At 46.4% G+C, this 19,999-nt stretch overlaps 1 protein-coding gene across 2 annotated transcripts in view; it reads left to right on the forward strand.

Annotated features, from left to right (window-relative positions):
• The window catches only part of CLCN2 (chloride voltage-gated channel 2), a 521,510-nt gene that overhangs the window by 176,491 nt on the left and 325,020 nt on the right, over positions 1-19,999 (forward strand). The window lies entirely within an intron of this gene.

Raw genomic sequence — 19,999 nt, forward strand, 5'->3', positions numbered from 1 at the left:
TCAATATGGAGTTTTTGCATTTGAAGACATAAAGGCACTTTACTTTTTACTCAATCCGGAGTGCGGCTATCCAGAGTTTTGTTCAGTTTTTGTATATAAATATTTAAGGTTTCCTCTACTAAGAGTCACCCTTCCCTTACTAGAAGATTTCTGTAGGATTCTTCTGTGGTAGGAAGTCCAGGACCCTTTCTTGTCCTCCTCCTTCACAGCTTTTTGTGGCTAAATAAATTAAACCTATGCTAGAAAAATACATACAGTGCACCTGGAAAGTATTCACAGTGCTTCACTTTTTACATATTTTTGTTATGTTACAGCCTTATTCCAAAATAGATAAAATTAATGATTTTCCTCAAAATTCTACAATCATTACCCCATAATGACAATGTGAAAGATATTTGTTTGAAATCATTGCAAATTTATTAAAAACAAAAAAAAATCGCATGTACGTAAGTATTCACACCCTTTGCCATGACACTCAAAATTGAGCTCAGGGGGCGTGGTCTCGGCATGGAAGAGTGAAGACGCAAGCCATCTGAGCTCCCGGTCCGTGACCCCTCGGCAGTCTAATAGCACAGCCATACCGCACATTTCAGCGTCCCCAGCAGTCACGGACAGCGGCAAGACACAGCCCGCCGGGGCGGAAGACATGGACAGGTATTTAATCCCGCTCCAACCCCCGGCCTCCACGCCGGATCCAGCCAAGATGGCGCCTGCTGCATCGGGCTCCTCCGGACCAGCCGTGCCTAAGAGGGGGGGGGCACAGAGCGGGGCCACGATCTGCCTCCATTTTCGCCGCCTAGCGACCTCTCTCCCTGCCTCCCCCGCACGCTATCCCTGACCTCCTTGGGCAGCCCGGAGCACAGTGGGCTGCCGCCCTGGTTCCAGCAGGGCTCAATAGCATCCCAGGGGCCCTCTCAGAGCAGGCTACTTTCCCCTGAATTGCCTGGCCATACTGCGCACACCTCGGAGACACAGAGGGAGGTCCAGCTGTCCCACCCTATTGCACCTTCTGTGGACCGAACCCTGTGGGCCCTATTACAAAATCTGTTTACCAAGGATAATCTGAGCCATATGGTGACCAGACTTGAAACAGCACTGAGCAGTGAGATAGCAGGGGTTAAGCAGAAAGTGTCAGCTACAACCACAAGGGTACTTTCTCTGGAGACGGAGGTGACAGCCATGAGTAAAGATGTCTCGGGTATGCGAGACACCCAGGACACCCTCACAGACAGGGTCGCACAGCTGCAACTACTATTAGATGACCTTGAAAATCGCAACCGCCGACGCGATATTAGAATCAGGGATCTGCCAGAGGTGACAGGACAGGCAGATCTTAAGGCTACGGTCACAGCCATCTTTAATAACTGCTTAGACCGCCCTGCAGAAACCCCGATTACCATCAACAGGGTCCACAGAACACTGGGCCCAAGAGGCCCCACAGAGGGTAGACCACGTGACGTTCTTTGCTGTTTGCACAGCTACTCGGTGAAGGAAGACATTCTGCAAGCAGCATGGCACAAAGGTAGTCTGGACTTTGACGGAGCCCAAATCACATTGCTGCCTGATGTTTCTCGGAGGACCCTTCAAATGCGACAATGCATGCGGCCCCTCCTGGAGAAGCCAAACGAACAGAGGATCCCCTAAAAGTGGGGGCACCCATTCCATCTTATCGTCCGCAAAGGAGGTCGGTCCCACGCCCTGCGTCACCCTTCGGAAGTCCCGGCTTTCCTGGAAACGTTGGGGCTGCCAACGGTTTCTATTCCTGATTGGCTGGCATTTGTTCTTCCTCAAAATACTATGGCCACAGCGACCAACCCACCAGCTAGACCCCAGAGATCACGGCGGAATCGTCGGTCCCAGTGCCGGACATCGCAAGCACCTCAGGACCATGCACCCTGAGTAAGTAAAGCTAAACCTTACATCTTGAAACCTGGTGACATTTGTTTATAGTTAGAGACTATTTGAGAGTGCCACCCAGTCTCACTTCGAACTCGGGGAACATTGCCAGCTGGGGGGGAGGGGCTGGGTTTGAAAGTTCTGCTCAGCTACCTCTCCGGTTGGGGCATAGGACTGGACTGGAGGGTACTGAAGTGCCCCTGAAAATCAGAAACTGCCTTCATGTCCCGCGGGACACATGCAGGACACCAAGGACCCTCCTGGCACTGTTGTTGTATGTTGGGACTTATTGATCAGCCTCCTGTTTATACTGCTATTTATCTCGGGTAAGGGAAGACCTCCGGTATAGGGGTGCAGGCTGAAAGGAAAACGTATCTCAACGGGGCCCCAATGGAGAACTTAGGGAACTTTGGGTTTGTCAGGGAGGGGACATGGCGCCTAAAGAGGCCCCTGATGTATGGGCTTTGTTTTTTCTCCCCACCAAAAAAAAAAAAGAAGAAAGAGGAAGGGCTATAGGGATTTAATTATTTTTCTTTTCCTCTCTTCCCCTTTCCGCCTACAGGGCACGCCCCCCCCGGGCCTGGGCCGTTGCTGGAGAGGGTCTTCTATGGTGATGGCAGATACGCTTGCTCCCCCCTGCTCGGCTCCTCCCCTGCGGTGGAGCCAGCAGGGGGGGAGGGAACACGACGGGAGGAGGGTATTTGGGTGGTCCAAATGTTTATACACTCTGGGTTGAAAGGAATGTTTTGGTTACCTGTACTTGTATTGTTTTTTTTTTTTTATGTTGCTAAATGTTCTCCATGGTATGCAACGCCATGGTCTTTTATGTTTCAATTGCTGTTGAGATACTGACTAACTACTTGCAGGCCCTACGGGGGCTGCATTAGATTGCAGGCTGTTGAGGTGGTACTGTACCGATGGGATCCAATCTCTGAAGTGCCCTACCTCCTCCCCCAATAGGTCCCGACTGCCTTGATTGGCAGTTACTCTCCATTTGGAGACTTGGTACTCCCCCGACCTCCCCACACCCCCCGTCCCCGCTATCCCCCTTTTCTCTCTTGGACTACTCTTAGTCCTTCCCTATCCTTGCTTCTTGACTTTCCTTCCTCCGGCCCCCCCCCCCTTTTCCCCCCCTCTCCCCCCCTTTTTTTTTCTCTTTCTTGCTCTCTCTTCTTCTCTTTGACTCCGGTGGGGACCGCCGGCCCGGTACCGCAGCCGCCATGGCCTTGAAATTGGTTTCCTGGAACGTTAAGGGACTAAATATTCCTGAAAAAAGGTCTAGCTGCCTGGCGGAGTTATGGCGGATGAAGTCTCAGGTAGTCTTCCTCCAGGAGACCCACTTCCGGTCAGACCAGATCCCAAAACTCTACAGCAAACACTCCCCCCTGGCATACCATAGCACTTCATCTACCTCTAAGTCGAAGGGCACGTGTATCCTCCTTGCTAAAACCGTTCCGTGGGGGCTAATGGACCTCCAGACTGATAGTGAAGGGAGGTATCTTTTTGTTAAGGGTACACTCCACTCAAACTTTTACCCTCGCGAACCTATACATGCCGAATGTAGATCAGCTCCCAGCCCTGGACGCTTGCCTGGACGCCCTGGCCTCTTTCACAGAAGGAACCTTGATTGGGGGTGGTGACTTTAACCTCACCATTGATCCCCACAAGGATTCGTCGACAGGGGCCTCCGCCCTCTCTGCGAGAACGCGCACCCAAATTAGAGAGTTGCTTCACTCCCACCGCTTGATAGACATTTGGCGCACCCTCCATCCACACGAGAGATTACACGTTCTTCTCCGCAGTCCATGGGTAGTACTCAAGATTAGACATGTTTCTGGTCACCCACGTTACGATACTTCTAGTCTCTGATGCTCGGATAGGTCATATAGCCTTGTCGGATCATGCCCCGATCTCCATGGTGCTGAATCTGCTACCTGAGCCTCGTGGTTCGACCTATTGGAGGCTAAATGAGTCCCTCCTGAAGGATCCGGAGATACACGCGGATATAACCCGGAAAATAGAGCGCTTTTTTGAGAACAATAACGACTCGGTCCCCAATCCCCTCACAGTCTGGGCTGCCCACAAATGCTACTTAAGGGGTATTATTATTAAACACGGACATAGACTCAAAGCAGCCAGGTCAAAGGCCCTCTCTGAGCATATCTCCAAGTTACATGTGTGCGAGCAATGACACAAGTCCCATCCAAACAGCGCCCTAGAGGCAGAGGTAGGGGAACTTGGAGAAAAAATTAGGGAATACTCCCTCTTTCAAGCTAAAACCAAACTCTTGTGGACTCGTAGAGAATATTATGAATTCGGAGACAAGTGTAGTAGGTCCCTAGCAAACGCTTTACTGGCACAGCGTAATGCGTCTTATATCCCGGCCATCTCTTCCGCCACGGAATCCAAAATCCATGACTCAAAGGGTATCGCAGAGAACTTCCATTCCTTCTATGAGGACCTGTACAATCTGCACCCTCAGCCATCGGGAGACCGCCCCCCAAGCCCACTCTGAAGCCATTGAATCTTACCTTGCGTCAGCGAGCCTACCCTCCCTTACGGAGGAAGAAGTGGAGACACTTTCACAACCGATCTCCCTGGAGGAATTATCGGCTGCCTTGGCAGGCTCACCCAAGGGCAAGGCGCCTGGCCCAGACGGGTTTACCGTCCCTTATTATAAAGCATTCCAACCCCTGCTAGTCACGCCGTTTATCGCTGCCTTCAATGCCATATTGGAAGGCCAGAATGTCCCGCCGGACCTTCTTCAGGCCTGTATTTCGGTCATACCCAAACCGGAGGAGGACCCGCTGCTCTGCTCGAGTTACAGGCCCATCTCATTACTGAATTGCGACCTCAAGCTGTTTACAAAAATACTGGCGGAGAGGCTGGCACCTATTCTTCAGCGACTGGTACCCCTGGATCAAGTGGGTTTCATTTGCGATAGAGAAGCCAGAGACAGCACCACGAGGACTATTGACGTAATAGCCAGAGCCAAGCGCCTTAAAGTCCCGATTTATGTTTTTATCTGTAGATGCCGAAAAGGCATTTGACAGGGTGAGCTGGCCCTTTCTCCTGGCCACCCTGAGACACCTAGGTCTGCCACCTCCTATGATTTCCTGGATAGCGGCCCTCTACTCGTCCCCTTCAGCGGTAGTTAGGGTTATCGGGGCCACCTCAGCTCGCTTTACAATTAGTAATGGTACAAGGCAGGGGTGCCCGCTGTCTCCCCTTCTATTCGTGCTTTCCCTTGAACCCCTCCTTCAACACATTAGACTTAACTCCAATATCAAGGGGCTAGAAACGTTGTCATACCACCACAAGGTCGCTGCCTTTGCAGATGACCTGTTGTTTTTATATCGCCGAGCCTCATACCTCTCTATCGGTACTCTTATTGGAAATAAGACGCTACGGAACGCTTTCAGATTTCAAGATTAATTTACAGAAATCAGAGGCACTTAACCTCTCCTTATCCTCCAACACCCAGGCCCATATAAGCAAAAATTTCCCCTTCCGCTGGGCGACCCAAGCCATCCAATATTTGGACACCAAGATCCCCCCGGACCCAAACCTTATTTTTCGGCTGAATTTTCAACCCCTTTTAAAGACGTTCACCGCGGACCTAGAAAGGTGGTCAAATTTGGCAACCTCCTGGTTTGGTAGGTGTTATGTACTCAAAATGAACGTAATGCCAAGGTTATTATACCTTTTGCATGCCCTACCTATAAAGATCCCCCAATCTTTTTTTAGAGCTCTGCGCTCCATGTTTATTAAGTAGGTGTGGCGGAATAGACCGCAGAGACTTAGCCGAACATTGCTCCAACGATCGAAGCACGGGGGGGTGGGGATCCCGGACCCTGCATTGTACTATACGGCGGTTCACATGAGTAGGACGGTAGACTGGTGCAGGCACGTGGCGGATAAACTCTGGGTCCGTCTGGAGCGTGAATCGATCTCGTTCCCTATGGAGGGATTGCCTTGGAGTGGGACTAGCCTGACCAAGATGGCACTGGTACATCCCCTTATTGAGCCCACACTACCGGAACTGGACAGGTATTTTAAACTGGCAGGAGTGCCTGGATTTCCCTCACCCTTGACCCCCATAGTGGGACACCCACACTTTGTGCCAGGCACATCCGATAAATCCTTCCGACTTCAACAGGACAGGGACCTAGCCCGGGCCTCCCACTTCTTGGGAACAGGGGATTGAAGGGATCCCTCGGCTCTATATGGGACGCTAGGGAACACCGCGATGGGCTAGTTTCTACCTGCCCAACTTTCCCACTTCCTCAAATCATTGCCACACAGTGACCGCTTCCGCAGATCTTTAACCCTGTTCGAGGAGATGTGCGTGGGAGAGGGATCGATCCGCGGATCACTATCACACTTGTATGGCATCTTCTTGGACCATTTCTCACAGGGGGACCCGCCTTTCATTAGAAAATGGGAGAGAGACCTCAATGTTAAATTTTCGACAGACCAAAAGAACCGGGCGCTCCTTTTTGCTCACAAGTCTTCGTTGTGTAGCAAGTATCAAGAAAACACTTACAAAATTTTGAGCTGCTGGTACAGGACTTCCACGGTCCTAGCTGCCATCTTTCCGGGACACAGCCCCATGTGCTGGCGGTGTGGTACGCAAGCAGGTACGTTGCTTCATATCTTTTGGGAATGCCCGCAGTTAACCCAGTTCTGGAGACAAGTTCTTAAGATCACTCATGACCTCACCACGGTAGACCTTCAGGATAATCCAGCTGCGATATTCCTCAATCTAACTCCTATGTCTGGTAAACGATACCGTAAATCTCTACTGAAACACCTTTTGAATGCGGCCAGGGCATGCATAGCTAGTATGTGGAAGCAACAGTCCTTAGCGGCAGTAATGCAATGGTTTCGCGAGGATCAGTGACATCTATTGTATGGAGCAGCTGACGGCGACCATGGGGACTAGGGAGGAGGAACACGACGCCCGTTGGATGCCCTGGAACCTTTTCAGGTTTTCTGATGAATATAAGACTTATCTGTGAGTCCCATGGTGGGAGGTGAAGGGAGGGCCCGGCTCGCGGGAACCACTGGAGTCCCTCCCCTTATCTCACCCCGTTCGGACCGCGCTGGTCCACATTACCCCCCTTCTTTCCCCTACTGTCTTTTCTCTTCTTGCTCTGCTCTTCCCCGCTCCCACCCCCCTCTCCCCCTACCCCTCAAATTAGCAAAAATCTAGTGATTTCAGGGCTTTGTTACAATATTTCCTCATCTTCCTTACCAAGGAATGGCAACTCTTGGGATGGTACGGCCCAGGCGGCTTCTTATAAGCGGCGAGGTATAGCACCGAAGGGGATCTTTCCGGGACGGCCTGAAAGGGATCTGTCTCGGGGAGAGGTCCAGATGCTTGTATAACGCTGGGCAGACAGCCGGATAGGAGAGCTAGAGTCCTAGATTTAGGGTACTCACTGCTGACAATGCTATTACATAGTACATTTCTAATTGACCTGTTTACTGTAATATGTGTATTGATCGGTACCAAGGAAAGAAGAGTAACATGTTTTGTTCAGTATATTTCTGTATTACCTGCAATCCATAAATAAAGAATAAAAAAAAAAAAATTGAGCTCAGGTGCATCCTGTTTCCTCAGATCATCCTTGAGATTTTACGACTTGATTGGAGTCCACCTGGGGTAAATTCAGTTGATTGGACATGGTTTGGAAAGGCACACACCAAGGAATTATCTGTAGACCTCCTAGACAGGATTGTATCAAGGCACAGATCTGGGGAAAGGTACAGAAAAATGTCTACAGCATTGAAGGTCCCAATGAGCATAGTGGCCTCCATCATCCGTAAATGAGCCACCAGGACTCTTCCTAGAGCGGGCCGCCTGGCCAAACTGAGCAGTCAGGGGGAGAAGGGCATAAGTCAGGGTGGTGACCAAGAAACTGATGGTCACTCTGACAGGGCTCCAACATTTTTCTGTGGAGAGAGGGGAACCTTCCAGAAGAACAACTATCTCTGCAGCACTTGAACAATCAGGCCTGTATGGCAGCATGGCCAGACAGAAGCCACTCCTCAGTTAGCCACATGACAGCCCATCTGTAGTTTGCCAAAAGGCACCTGAAGGACTCTGACCATGAGAAACAAAATTCTCTGGTGTGATGAAACCAAGATTGAACTCTTTGGCCTGAATGGTACCTGTCAAGTCTGGAGGAAACCCAGGCACCGCTCATCACCTGGCCAATACCATCCCTACATTGAAGCATGGGGGTGGCGGCAGCATGCTATGGGGATGTCTTTCAATGGCAGGAACTGGGAGACTAGTCGGGATTGAGGGAAAGATGAATGCAGCAATGTACAGAGTGCTCAGATGAGGTGAAGATTCATCTTCCAACGGGACAACGACCCTAAGCACACACCCAGGACAACAAAGGAGTGGCTATGGGAAATTCTGTGAATGTCCTTGAGTGACCCAGCCAGAGCCCAGAGTTGAACCTGATTGAGTATCTCTAGGGAGATTTAAAAATGGCTGAGCACCAACGCTCCCCATCCAACCTGATGGAGCTTGAGAGGTCCTGCAAAGAAGAATGGGAGAAACTGCCCAAAAACAGGTGTGCTAAGCTTGTAGCGTCATACTCAAAATGACTTGAGGCTGTAATTGGTACCAAAGGTGCTTCAACAAAGTATTTAGCAAAGGCTGTGAATACTTATGTACATGTGATTTGTTTGTTTTTTTCGTTTTTTTTATAAATTTGCAAAGAAACTTCTTTCACATTGTCATTATGGGGTATTGTTTGTAGAATTTTGAGGAACATCATGAATTTAAAGCGTAACTCCACTTTTGAAATAAAAGGAGAACAAAGTTGGGACTTTATATGAGACCTTGGACATCCCGCACAAAGGTCTCCATCCCTAATCTATACATGCACAAGGGGGAAAAAAGCTAGGGGGACATGGGGGACAAGGGGACTTTATATGAAATACAACACTCAGGGTTGGCTGAGACATTAATTAATATATAATATAAATAGTGTTCTGAGGTGACAATAATGGGCATGAAGCAATAATTCATCAAGTATTTAGTTGAAATCAATCGGTAAACAATAAAAAAAAAAATGATGCAGATACAATATATTACTATGTAATTAAGTTAAATCAATTGTATATTGAATAAAATATAATTAGTATAATATCTCACGACATAATTTTATATCATACAATATATCATAATAATAATAATAATAATAATAGGTATAATAACATAATAAATAATATATCATATAGTAAAAATAAATAATAGATAATAAATAGCAGCAGTACACCCAGAATCGACACGACCATGATGAACATATTGTAGTAAAAAATAAATAAATAATAAATAAATCAATGTCTCCACCCTTTAATAGAACCCCTGATAAGAACTATGGATACTATGATATAGCAGCAAGGGTGAAAGCTCGACGCGTTTCGTGGACTTATATCCACTCATTAGGAGCAGCTGGTTGGGAGTATCTAAAATAAATTATATGCAAAAAATTAATAATGGTTTAAAAATTAATTGATATCGGAAAAGAGAGGGAGCAACACCTATGATCCTAGCCCTCTTACCTGCAGTAATATAATGTAGTAGTAGAGAACAGGTAAAAAATGATGATAATAAATAGTAATTGGGATTAAATGTATCGGGGGATGATAAACCATCGTCCACCCAGGAGCTGAGGTAGTGACGAATGCGGCAGCAGGACAGAGGCATCCAGGGGACAAAAAGGAGAAAAGTGTGTAGACAGGATCCCCCTTCCAATGCAGTAGTATTTGATATAAATCATTAAGGTGTACTGTAACAAATAGTAATATATGATATAGTAAGTATATGGGTAAAGTAATACAAAAGTAGAGGAGGGGGAAATAAACAAGAGGGGGGGGTGGGAAGGAAATAATTGTGTGATAGGGTGCATAGGTGGACAGCTTCTGATATACAAAGACTGAAGTTCAAAGTGCCAGAGTCTTCAGTCTTTGTATATCAGAAGTCTAATAACATTCAATTACAATATGACTTTTATCACAATTGTACACTCCATTTTTTCTTTATTTGCTATTTTGTTCCCCCACGAAAGTGGAGTTGCCCTTTAATCAATTTTTTATTAAAGTGGATGTAAACCAACCCATTCTTTCTAAACTACTACCATAGGGGTTATCTATGAGGATATACATGCCTCCTGCATGTACCCTTACCTGTCAAATGTCTCCCTTCTGTCTGTTATGAGACCCAAAAAACTGCAGATTCTGTGGTGGGTCTGTTGCCCGGAGCTCGGTGGGTGGAGTCTTGATGTCAGTAGACTCCCCACCCACCTCTGCACTCCCCTTGTCAACATGCATTTTTTCCTGTGTATTTTACACTGAACTTCTGCTATGATCACTAACAGCCATTCAAAACCCAGAAAAGTCACCACATGACTTCAGCATGCCCAGTCCTGGTAGAGCTGGAGAAGAAAGGAGGGGGGATCTGAACTACATAGAATGCCTCTGTCAGGCTTGTGCATGAGATATGTAAATCACCTGTCACTCACAGCAAGGGGGGAGAACTGACTCCTATCAAAAAACACAGGAAATTTCCCCAGGGGTTTTTTAGCAGCAGAGAGTTGGTGTGAGAATAATTGATGTAAAAAAAATCATTTATTTAACAGACAATAGTAACTCCAAATGAACAATAATACATCATCCATATAGGTAGTGCGACAAAAACAAACATGGAACATCACTCATAGCAAAAAAACTCTATGTACAGGCATGGTTTGCCAATTGTATTCCTAACATATGTATCCACATGAAAAACCCTGATGCATTTTCGACCCTTGCGATTTCCGGTCTCTTCAGGGGGATTTATATTCTAGGGAAATGTCAAAATATCTAATTAAAGACTTTGGACAATGTAAAAATATATATAGGTATAGTATTTCAAATTAAGCAAAAATTTATGTCTCCATGCATATAGAGGTATCGTTACCAATGGGTGGATGAGGACATGAGGATGTGTCGCACAAACCGGCATTGCAGGATTATAGCCGTCCAGTGATCCCATCACTGCCACATGTTCCCCCGCGCACTCTGGGTGGGTGCATAGTCCACTGAGCTTACAGAGGGCCACGTTTTGGGACTTTTTTCCCCCTTTTAACACATGTGAGCCCCGATATGAGCCAAGACATACTGCCAATTTTTTGAAAAGTCAAAATGCAGGCATTTTTCCTTTAGTCGCCCTTGAGGTGACAAAGGGACGTATACAAAGCGTAATAGCCTATAATGAAAGGCACCTGCATTTGAGCTCAGACAAGTGGAATCACTGTTTGAGCATAGGAGTATATCCTTTCTCTTGGGGTGCAAAAAGTTACCTTCTTTTTCTCCCCCCTCCATCTTTTTTATGTAATTGATGGCACTGTATATGCCTTTGGCTCCTTCAACCAACAATATACCTATATTAACATATGATTTGTAAATGATTTTATTTGTACTACTTTGCATGCATTGCAGTGTTCCATTTTGTCCATCCCCTTGGTGCGAACCGCTGTGTTCAGCCCTGCGTCACTGGGGGGGTGCCTCTTTTCCGTCCTGCTTCCCGGCACGGAGGGGAGACGCAGATGTTATCTGCGATTCTCCCCAATGTTTGTTTTCCTACAGTTGAGTCCTTTTTGGGCCACTGTGGGGGGCCTTCTCCGTGCCGGCGGCATTTCGTGATCGCCACCCGACTATCAGTGACGTCGCGCCTTTGCATCGGAGGCGATGGCTTAGGCCAGGGCTCATGCCTTCCGGAATGCCGAGGGGACCATGCGGACGACGTGCTTTTGGTGTTGTAGACCTGTGGGAGGGTGGATTGGGTGGGGCCTGACACCTGCAGACAATGGACAAATCATGCAGATACTTTAAAATCCCACAGCTCCCAGGAGATCTTGAGGTGTTCCCTGGTAGTGCTGTCATACACTAATACAAGACTGATGGAGTGCTTGGTAAGTGCAGCTTTTGGAATGATTCTGACTGGGTAATCCTTGTACTTATACGACACCCATTCATTTACTAACATTGCTATTTAACCCACACAATATTATTCTTTTGTAATATAACCATAATCCTACTCCCTCACTTTATGCATATAGTATTCAGTGTCATATCACTTGTGTTTGGCACCTTGATCCATCTCACTTTCACCATCTTATTTAATTATCCCCCTTTTTTTCTTTTTCTTCACACACATATACACGCATGCATTATCCCCTCCACACTCATCTAGTTGCCCACACTTGTCACTTCACACTTCCAATATTTTGTTGTTTCAGTTTCCTTTTTCAGCAGTTTGTTTTTGTTTTGCTTTGTTTTCACTTTCACACCTCTCTTGCCCCATCATCAGTTTACCTCACATCATGCATTTTCACTTCACCTACCACATCACCACACCCCATCCCTCACCCACCTTCTTTTCACTGTCAGCTAATCCCTCTTATAATCAATATAACTAACGAATAAACTACGCCATGCCATGTATAACTAGTTTAATTCTTCTATAATATGAATCTATTAATGACCAAGTAATAATAAGCCTACAGCTGCCAAGCACTTCTATATACTCCCTCTAATATTATATTATTTAATGACGACTTACAAAAAGTTTTTTTGTATGTCTATCTGCAGGCATTTTATCCCCCATCCTCCTCTCTGGGTCCCAAAACGTGGCCCACTGTAAGCTCAGTTGACTATGCACCCACCCAGAGGGTGCGGGGGGAACATGTGGCAGCGATGGGATCACTGGACGGCTATAATCCTGCAATGCCGGTTTGTGCGACACATCCTCATGTCCTCATCCACCCATTGGTAACTATACCTCTATATGCATGGAGACATGATTTTTGCTTAATTTGAAATACTATACCTATGTATATTTTTACATTGTCCAAAGTCTTTAATTAGATATTTTGACATTTCCCTAGAATATAAATCCCCCTGAAGAGACCGGAAATCGCAAGGGTCGAAATGCATCAGAGTTTTTCATGTGGATACATATGTTACGAATACAATTGGCAAACCATGCCTGTACATAGAGTTTTTTTGCTATGAGTGATGTTCCATGTTTGTTTTTGTCGCACTACCTATATGGATGATGTATTATTGTTCATTTGGAATTACTATTGTCTGTTAAATGATTTTTTTTTTACATCAATTATTCTCACACCAACTCTCTACTGCTAAAAAACCCCTGGGGAAATTTCCTGTGTTTTTTGTATACTTGTGGGTTATGCAGCTTTGGGGGCTCCCTTATTGTGTTATTTTTCCTTTTTAGAACTGACTCCTATTTCTCTGTCAGTTTTTATCTCACTGAAAAAAAAAGATAAGATGACTGCTCAGAGCTGGATTAAAACTCTTCGTGGCGAGACTGGGTACAGATGACATGAAAACCTATACTGTACAAGCTTTAATTAAAACATTTTTTTTAGGGTTTACATCCACTTTAAGGCTGTAAAACAAAATGTTGAAAAAGTGAAGCACTGTGAATACTTTCTGAATGCTCACTGTAGCCTTTTATTGCTGAACTCATTGAAAATTGTAGTGGCTTGGCTATCGTGGTTTAAAGTATATGTAATACATATAAAAATAAATTCTCAGTTGAGAGCTGGGGAGGAGAAACGGCAGGATACAGATCTTCCCAGTGAATGGCTGTGCAGCGGGGGGGGGGGGGGGGGCGCATGTCAGCACAAGTCTGATCATTGGAGGAGAGTAGGCTGAGTTCCCAGCACTTCTTGAGAACTGACCATGCTGTGCTTTCATGCCTAGTGTGGTCAGGTTTAATAGGACAATAGAGTGATTGGCAGGAACACTAGGCATTTCACACAAAGCGAACAGGATACATTTGTCATACAAGTACATGGATCAGCAGGCACATATCAGCAATATGAAATGTTCTGTTTACATATTTAATTATAAACATTTGAGCCACTTGGGGCCTGTGTTGTCCAGCTTTTTCTTGCTTAGATCAACTTGTGCATTTCTATAGAAGTCTATGGGAATGCACAACCTGCTTGGAGCAGATTTAATCAGAGGTCAGATGCACCTGTGAGTTAATTTTCAGTAATTTCAGAAGCATTTCAAACTAATGGCATTGACGCAGGACCAAAGCCCATTGACATAGACCCTTACCCAGAACAAGTGTGCAGAAAATACGTTTTGCCTTTATGTGCTTTTGGTTTGGGTCAGTGAGTCAGAATGTATTGAAGCTATTGCATAAGTGTGTAATGGATGCGATCATGAGTGTTATAAGTGAAATGCCTATTTCTGGTAATCTTATAGATAGAAGTGCTTATCTTTCATTATCAGTTATCAACCTTAATCATACTCATTTAATCATAATTAAGATGTCTGCCAGCTTTTCCCTTCATGTGAAATGAAACTGCAAGAGTTAAAAAAAATAAAAAATAAAAAAAAGCAATGTCAAAAAGAAGATGGCCCCTGTTCTCGGCCACCGTGACACTACACCCAAGAGGAAGGGGGCTGAAAACAAGACCTTATTTTAGCTACGATAGCTTGCTTTTCCCTTTTTTTAGACATGACCCAGCTATAAAGCTTATCCTTCCTCACAATAATGAATAGGTATAATTTGTGGTTTGTACACTCTGTCTTTTATCTAATTTTTGATTTGATAGTAAGATATCCGGCTTATGGTATATCAGCCGGAGTTCAGGAAATAAAAAGGAGAAGTATCTGTATACTGAACTACGTGTCAGTGTCTGACTTCAAGTGTGCACACTTTTATATTAAGGATTAATTTGGCCAGGGGGACAGAAACAAGGTACCAAGCTTTTCTAGTTCGGATCCAAAACAAGTGTGACAGTCTATCAACTAGCATGTTTACAAAGATAACTCAGCAGAGAAGTCTACATATTTTTTAGCACAGATTTCCTTTAGGAAAAGGTTGGTTGTTCTTTAACCTCTTGCGTATGGACTGCCTGCCTGCAATATACTGCAGGCAGGCATAGCGATGAACCCATTGGTGGCTTCTTGCTTCCAGGTTAAGGGGGCATGCATGTGTGCCTCCCTACTGACACCTCCTGCTGTGAGTGTACACAGTGGAAGTCTGTCAGCAAGTCCTGGAGGGGACCTGCTCATTGGCTGTGTGCTAATACAGCCCAGAGCCCTGTGTTACGATCAACACAGGGCTCTGTACAGAGGGAACAATCTTTGTTTCTTATCCCTGCAGGGATAAGAAACAAAAGGACCTTTAGTAAAAATCAGCATACATTACACATTAAGCTGGCCATACATTATAAAAATTTCTTATTTAATTTCCTTTAGATTTACTTTCATCTATGTAGTGTAAATGCCTGCCTGATTGCATACAAATTGAAAGTGTTTAGATCTTATATTAATATGGATTTGGTAAATCTAAAGGAAAATTGTGCAAAATATTGTATAACGTAAGGCTATACTTAGGCACACATTTAACCCCCTTGATCGCCCTTAAACCACTTCCTAGTCAAAATGTAATTGATACAGTGACCGTGTGTATTAGCAGTCAATGGCAGTTCCTCCCCAGCGTCAGTTATCGTCGGATTGCTCGCCATACTTTCGCAGTCCCCTTTGTAAGTCTCTGATCACTGGCATTAGTAGTGGTAGTAAAAGAAAAAAAAATCCAATATATATACTATATAATAAATATATTATCCATAAACAATAAAAGCCTTTGTATGTCACATTTAGCATTAAACATGATTGATTGGCCCCTTGTTTTCCCTAATCGTCTTTCAGGACAGCCACTACGAGAGATAGTCTCCTTCTCTTCCTCTGGAAACACTGCGCCAGCCCATAAATTCTCACTTCCCCTGCCGGACCTCAGTTATTAATGTTTCCTCCGGGGGGGGAGACACTGTGCAGGGACCAGGCCGGTCAGTCAGGGAGGCTGTGGCCATTTTTTTTGTGAACCCGGTTAAGAGAAGCAGGGGTTTTCGTAAAGAGAAACTGGGTTCAAGCCGTTTGAATTAACGTTCGGCTTACTTGCCTTACCAGGTATTGCCACCCCTTCTTAGTCTAGGGCTTCTTCAGGTCATTGGGGACTCCTATCGCGTTTACAGGGACGCAGCTGGCAAGCTGTTCGGATTTCCCTGTACAAGGGTACAGACCGGCTTTTTTTTTTTTGGAACCGAGCGGGCCGAATGACGGACGACACCGTATCTGGCGGAAATTAAGGCTTGACCTCGAATATGATCGACTTCCAGGTCGTGGAGCTGATAGGAGGGCCGGGCACAAGCTGGAGACAAGTCGGGAACGTGCACAGGCAGCGTGAGACTCGGTAGTAAGCAGCCACCTGCAGTCATGTTGGAAGCCGATGCTCAACCAACAGACACTACCTCCAGCATTCCTAAGGTAAGAGCACCCTGGGGAGGGGTACACTCTATCTAGGATTGCCCCCCCCATGTATGGTTCCTATCAATGGGGGGGGGGGCAGACCCTCTGGGTGGCCGGGGGGGAGGGGAGGCTCGGCTCATATCCCTGCATTTAAAGAGGGATCTACTGCACTCCCAGGGTTGTATCTTGAGCTTTGTAGTGACTTTTTTTCTCTTTCTGTTTTTTCCTTTTTTTACTTATATTTCAGAAAGCTACGGAAAAAACTAAGTCCACGCATAACTCTAAAAAGAAGTGTGCCTCCTGTAGGGAAATTTTAGGGGAATCGTGGACAAAAGTGTTGTGCAGAGACTGCATAGACTCACTTGTTAAGGAAAGGGAATCTGAACAGGAGTCAGGACTAACAGCTTCAGTCAAAGAGCTCTCGTCCACCTTCTCTTCATTTAGATCCCTGTTTGAAAAGTTTCAGCTTCCCACGGGTCCAACATAGAGTTCTGCTCCGGTTCAACCTGCTACGACAGGGGGGACAGAGGTTGCAGGCCCTTCAGGGACAGGAAGGGGACTTCCAGACAGTTCCTCTTCCGATTCCCAGGAGGGTTCAGAGGGGGAGGGCCAGGACGGGGGGTCCAGGAAAACCTCCAGATATAAATTATCCCTTGATGAGGTAGAGGACCTCTTAAAAGCGATTTATACAACCCTCGGTATCCAGGCGGATAAGAAACCCCTAACCCTTCATGATCAAATGTACTCGGGTTTAGGGGAACAAAAGAGAAGGGTGTTTCCAGTACACGAGGTACTGATGGAAACAGTTAAAAAGGAGTGGCAGGATCCTGAGAGCCCTTTTTTCTAGATCCCTTAAAAGAAGATTCCCATTTTCAGAGGACCCGGCATGCATTTGGAATGAGAGTCCCAAATTAGATGCCGCCTTCTCCCAGGTCTCCAGACACACGGATCTGGCGTTTGAAGACATGGGGGCCTTGGCAGATGTCATGGACAAAAGGATTGACTCTCTGCTTAAAAAAACGTGGTACTCCGCTATCGGCAAATTAAAGCCTGAAATGGCAGTTACAGTAGTGGCTCGCAATTTAGAGCAAAGGCTCTCGCAATATCCAACAACATATTGAGGCGGGCACAGATAAGGAAACCATTCTGTCATCCTTCCCTACTATGCTGCGAGGTGTCGCTTACATAGCAGATGCCTCTGCTGAGTCTGTTCGCATGTCAGGCAGAACAGCGGCTCTAGCCAATTCGGCCAGAAGGGCCCTCTGGCTAAAGACTTGGCCAGGGTATAGTGCCTCCAAGGTAAAACTGTGTGGGATACCTTTGACGAGGGACCTCCTTTTTGGCCCAGGGCTGGAGACTGTTCTATACCATAGGAACAAAAAAGGGGTTTCATCTGCAAGGGCGCAGGGAAACCCCAAAACCAGAGGGAAAAAAGAAAACCTGGCCCCAAAAAGGCAGGGGCAGAGGAGGGGCGATTTTTCGCCCTCCTGACCAGCCCCGTAAAACCCAGTGACGTTCCAGTTACAGTGGGAGGAAGACTGGATCCTCATCACCCCACATTTTTACCAAGGTCCTGGCAGAAGCCATGGCCTTTCTTCGGCTCCAGGGGATATATCTTTAATAGCCTACCTGGATGACCTGCTCTTTGCAGCGTCCCCAATACAGTTGGTCAAGGATCTCGACCTAACCAAAAGGGTCCTTACAGACCTGGGGTGGCTACTAAACTTGAAAAAGTCCAGTCTGATCCCCTCGCAACAGATCTCCTATTTAGGATTCCTGTTGGACTCAACACTGTTGAGTTTTTCTGCCGAGAGAGAAGGTGCAAAAGCTGGACAGAGCGGTGGCCTCTCTTCAGAGCAACCAGCTGTTTTCCATAAGGTTTCTGATGTCAGTATTGGGTCTACTTACATCTACCCTCCCAGCAGTGCAGTGGACGGGACTACATTTTCGTCCCCTACAGATCTTCGTCCTAGGGGTATGGGACCACAGTCAAGAGGCTCTAGACACCCTAGTACATGTTCCACACCAAGTAAAGAGATCCCTCTGGTGGTGGAGGAAAGTGACAAACCTGTCGCAAGGACGTCTGTGGCTCATCCCGGTTTCTTGGGTAGTTACCACAGATGCAAGTGGCAGAGGTTGGGGGGCACATTTTGGGTTCCCTTCTAGCTCGGGGCATTTGGGAAGACGATGAGCTGTCTCGGTCGTCCAACTGGAAAGAGCTAAGGGCAGTGAGACTAGCCCTCAGGTTTTCCAAAAAAGAGCTCCTGGGCCACCACATTCAGGTGTGGTCGGACAACTCCTCCGCAGTGGCCTACTTAAACAAGCAGGGTGGCACGAGAAGCGGAGCCCTATTGTCTTTAGCAACAGAAATCCTGAGCTGGGCCGAGACCTACACCCTTTCACTCTCAGCAGTTTTCCTGAGGGGGGGGGGAAACGTGATAGACTTTCTCAGCCGAAAGAGGCTGAGGGAGGGCGACTGGGTTCTCAACCAGGAGATCTTCAATCTCATAATAAAGAGATGGGGGCCTCTGGAGGTCGACCTTTTCGCGTCCAAAAGCAATGCAAAAACCCCCTGTTTTTTCTCCCTGAGAAGGGGAGAGGGAGTTTTAGGTGTGGACGCTCTGGACCAGAAATGGCACTTCAGAACATACTATGTCTTCCCACCTTCCACGTTGTTGCCTGCAGTTCTGAGAAAGTTTCAAATGGAAAGCACATCTCTGATTCTGGTGACACTGCATTGGCCCAAGAGAGCATGGTTCTCAATACTGAAACAGTTGGCTGTAGAACCTCCCTTATTCTTGCCCCCTCAGGACGATCTCCTCTCTCAGGGGCCAGTCCTCTGTCCATGAGTACGTCAGTGGAAGTTAGCGGCCTGGCTACTGAGGAGGGTATATTAAAAGCTATGGGGTTTTCAGAGAGGCTAGTTTCTACCCTCCTTGATAGTAGGAAAAAGGAAACGCGCCAGATCTATGAAAAGGTCTGGTTACGTTTCAATAAATGGTGTGTAGGAAGCTCTTTTCCAGTACGGAGCTCCTCTGCGGTGTTGGAATTTTTGCAGTGTGGGGCAGATAAGGGCTTATCCATTAGTACCCTCAGGGTTCAAGTGTCAGCCCTCAGTGTTTATTTAGAAAAGCATCTGGCTGCCAACCCATGGGTAGTCAGATTCTTTAGGGCCCTGACTAGACAGAGACCGGTCCAGGGTCTGCCCTTTCCCAGATGGGATTTATCCTTACTTTTACAAAGCTTAACGGGACCCCCCTTTGAGCCTTTAGAAGAGTGTTTACTAAGAGAGCTTACTTTGAAGACAGTTTTTCTGGTAGCGGTAACAACTGCCAGGAGGGTCAGTGAGATGGAGGCCTTATCAGTCAGGTCTCCCTTTTGCGTTATTTTCCCGAACCGGATAGTTTTACAGACCGATCCGGCCTTTTTGGTGAAAGTGGCATCCAGCTTTCATAGAAGCCAGGAAATAGTTTTACCCTCGTTTTGTCTCAATCCTTCAGGTGAGAAGGAATTGAAATGTCATTATTTGGATGTTAGGAGATGTAACCTACACTATTTAGAACTGACCAAGGCATTTAGAAGGCCAGACTCCTTATTTGTTTTGTTTTCCGGGGGCCAGAAAAGGATGTAAGACATCTCGGCTCAGAGTAGCCATCGAGCAGGCTTATTCAGTTGCAGGGAAAGAAATCCCAGTGGGTGTTAAAGCACTCTACAAGAGCTATGGCAGCCTCCCAGGCAGAAAGAG

The sequence above is a fragment of the Lithobates pipiens genome, unplaced genomic scaffold (genome assembly GCF_037356315.1).
Source record: "Lithobates pipiens isolate NorthernLeopardFrog02 unplaced genomic scaffold, aLitPip1_a1.2 Scaffold_18, whole genome shotgun sequence".
Lineage (NCBI taxonomy): Eukaryota > Metazoa > Chordata > Amphibia > Anura > Ranidae > Lithobates > Lithobates pipiens.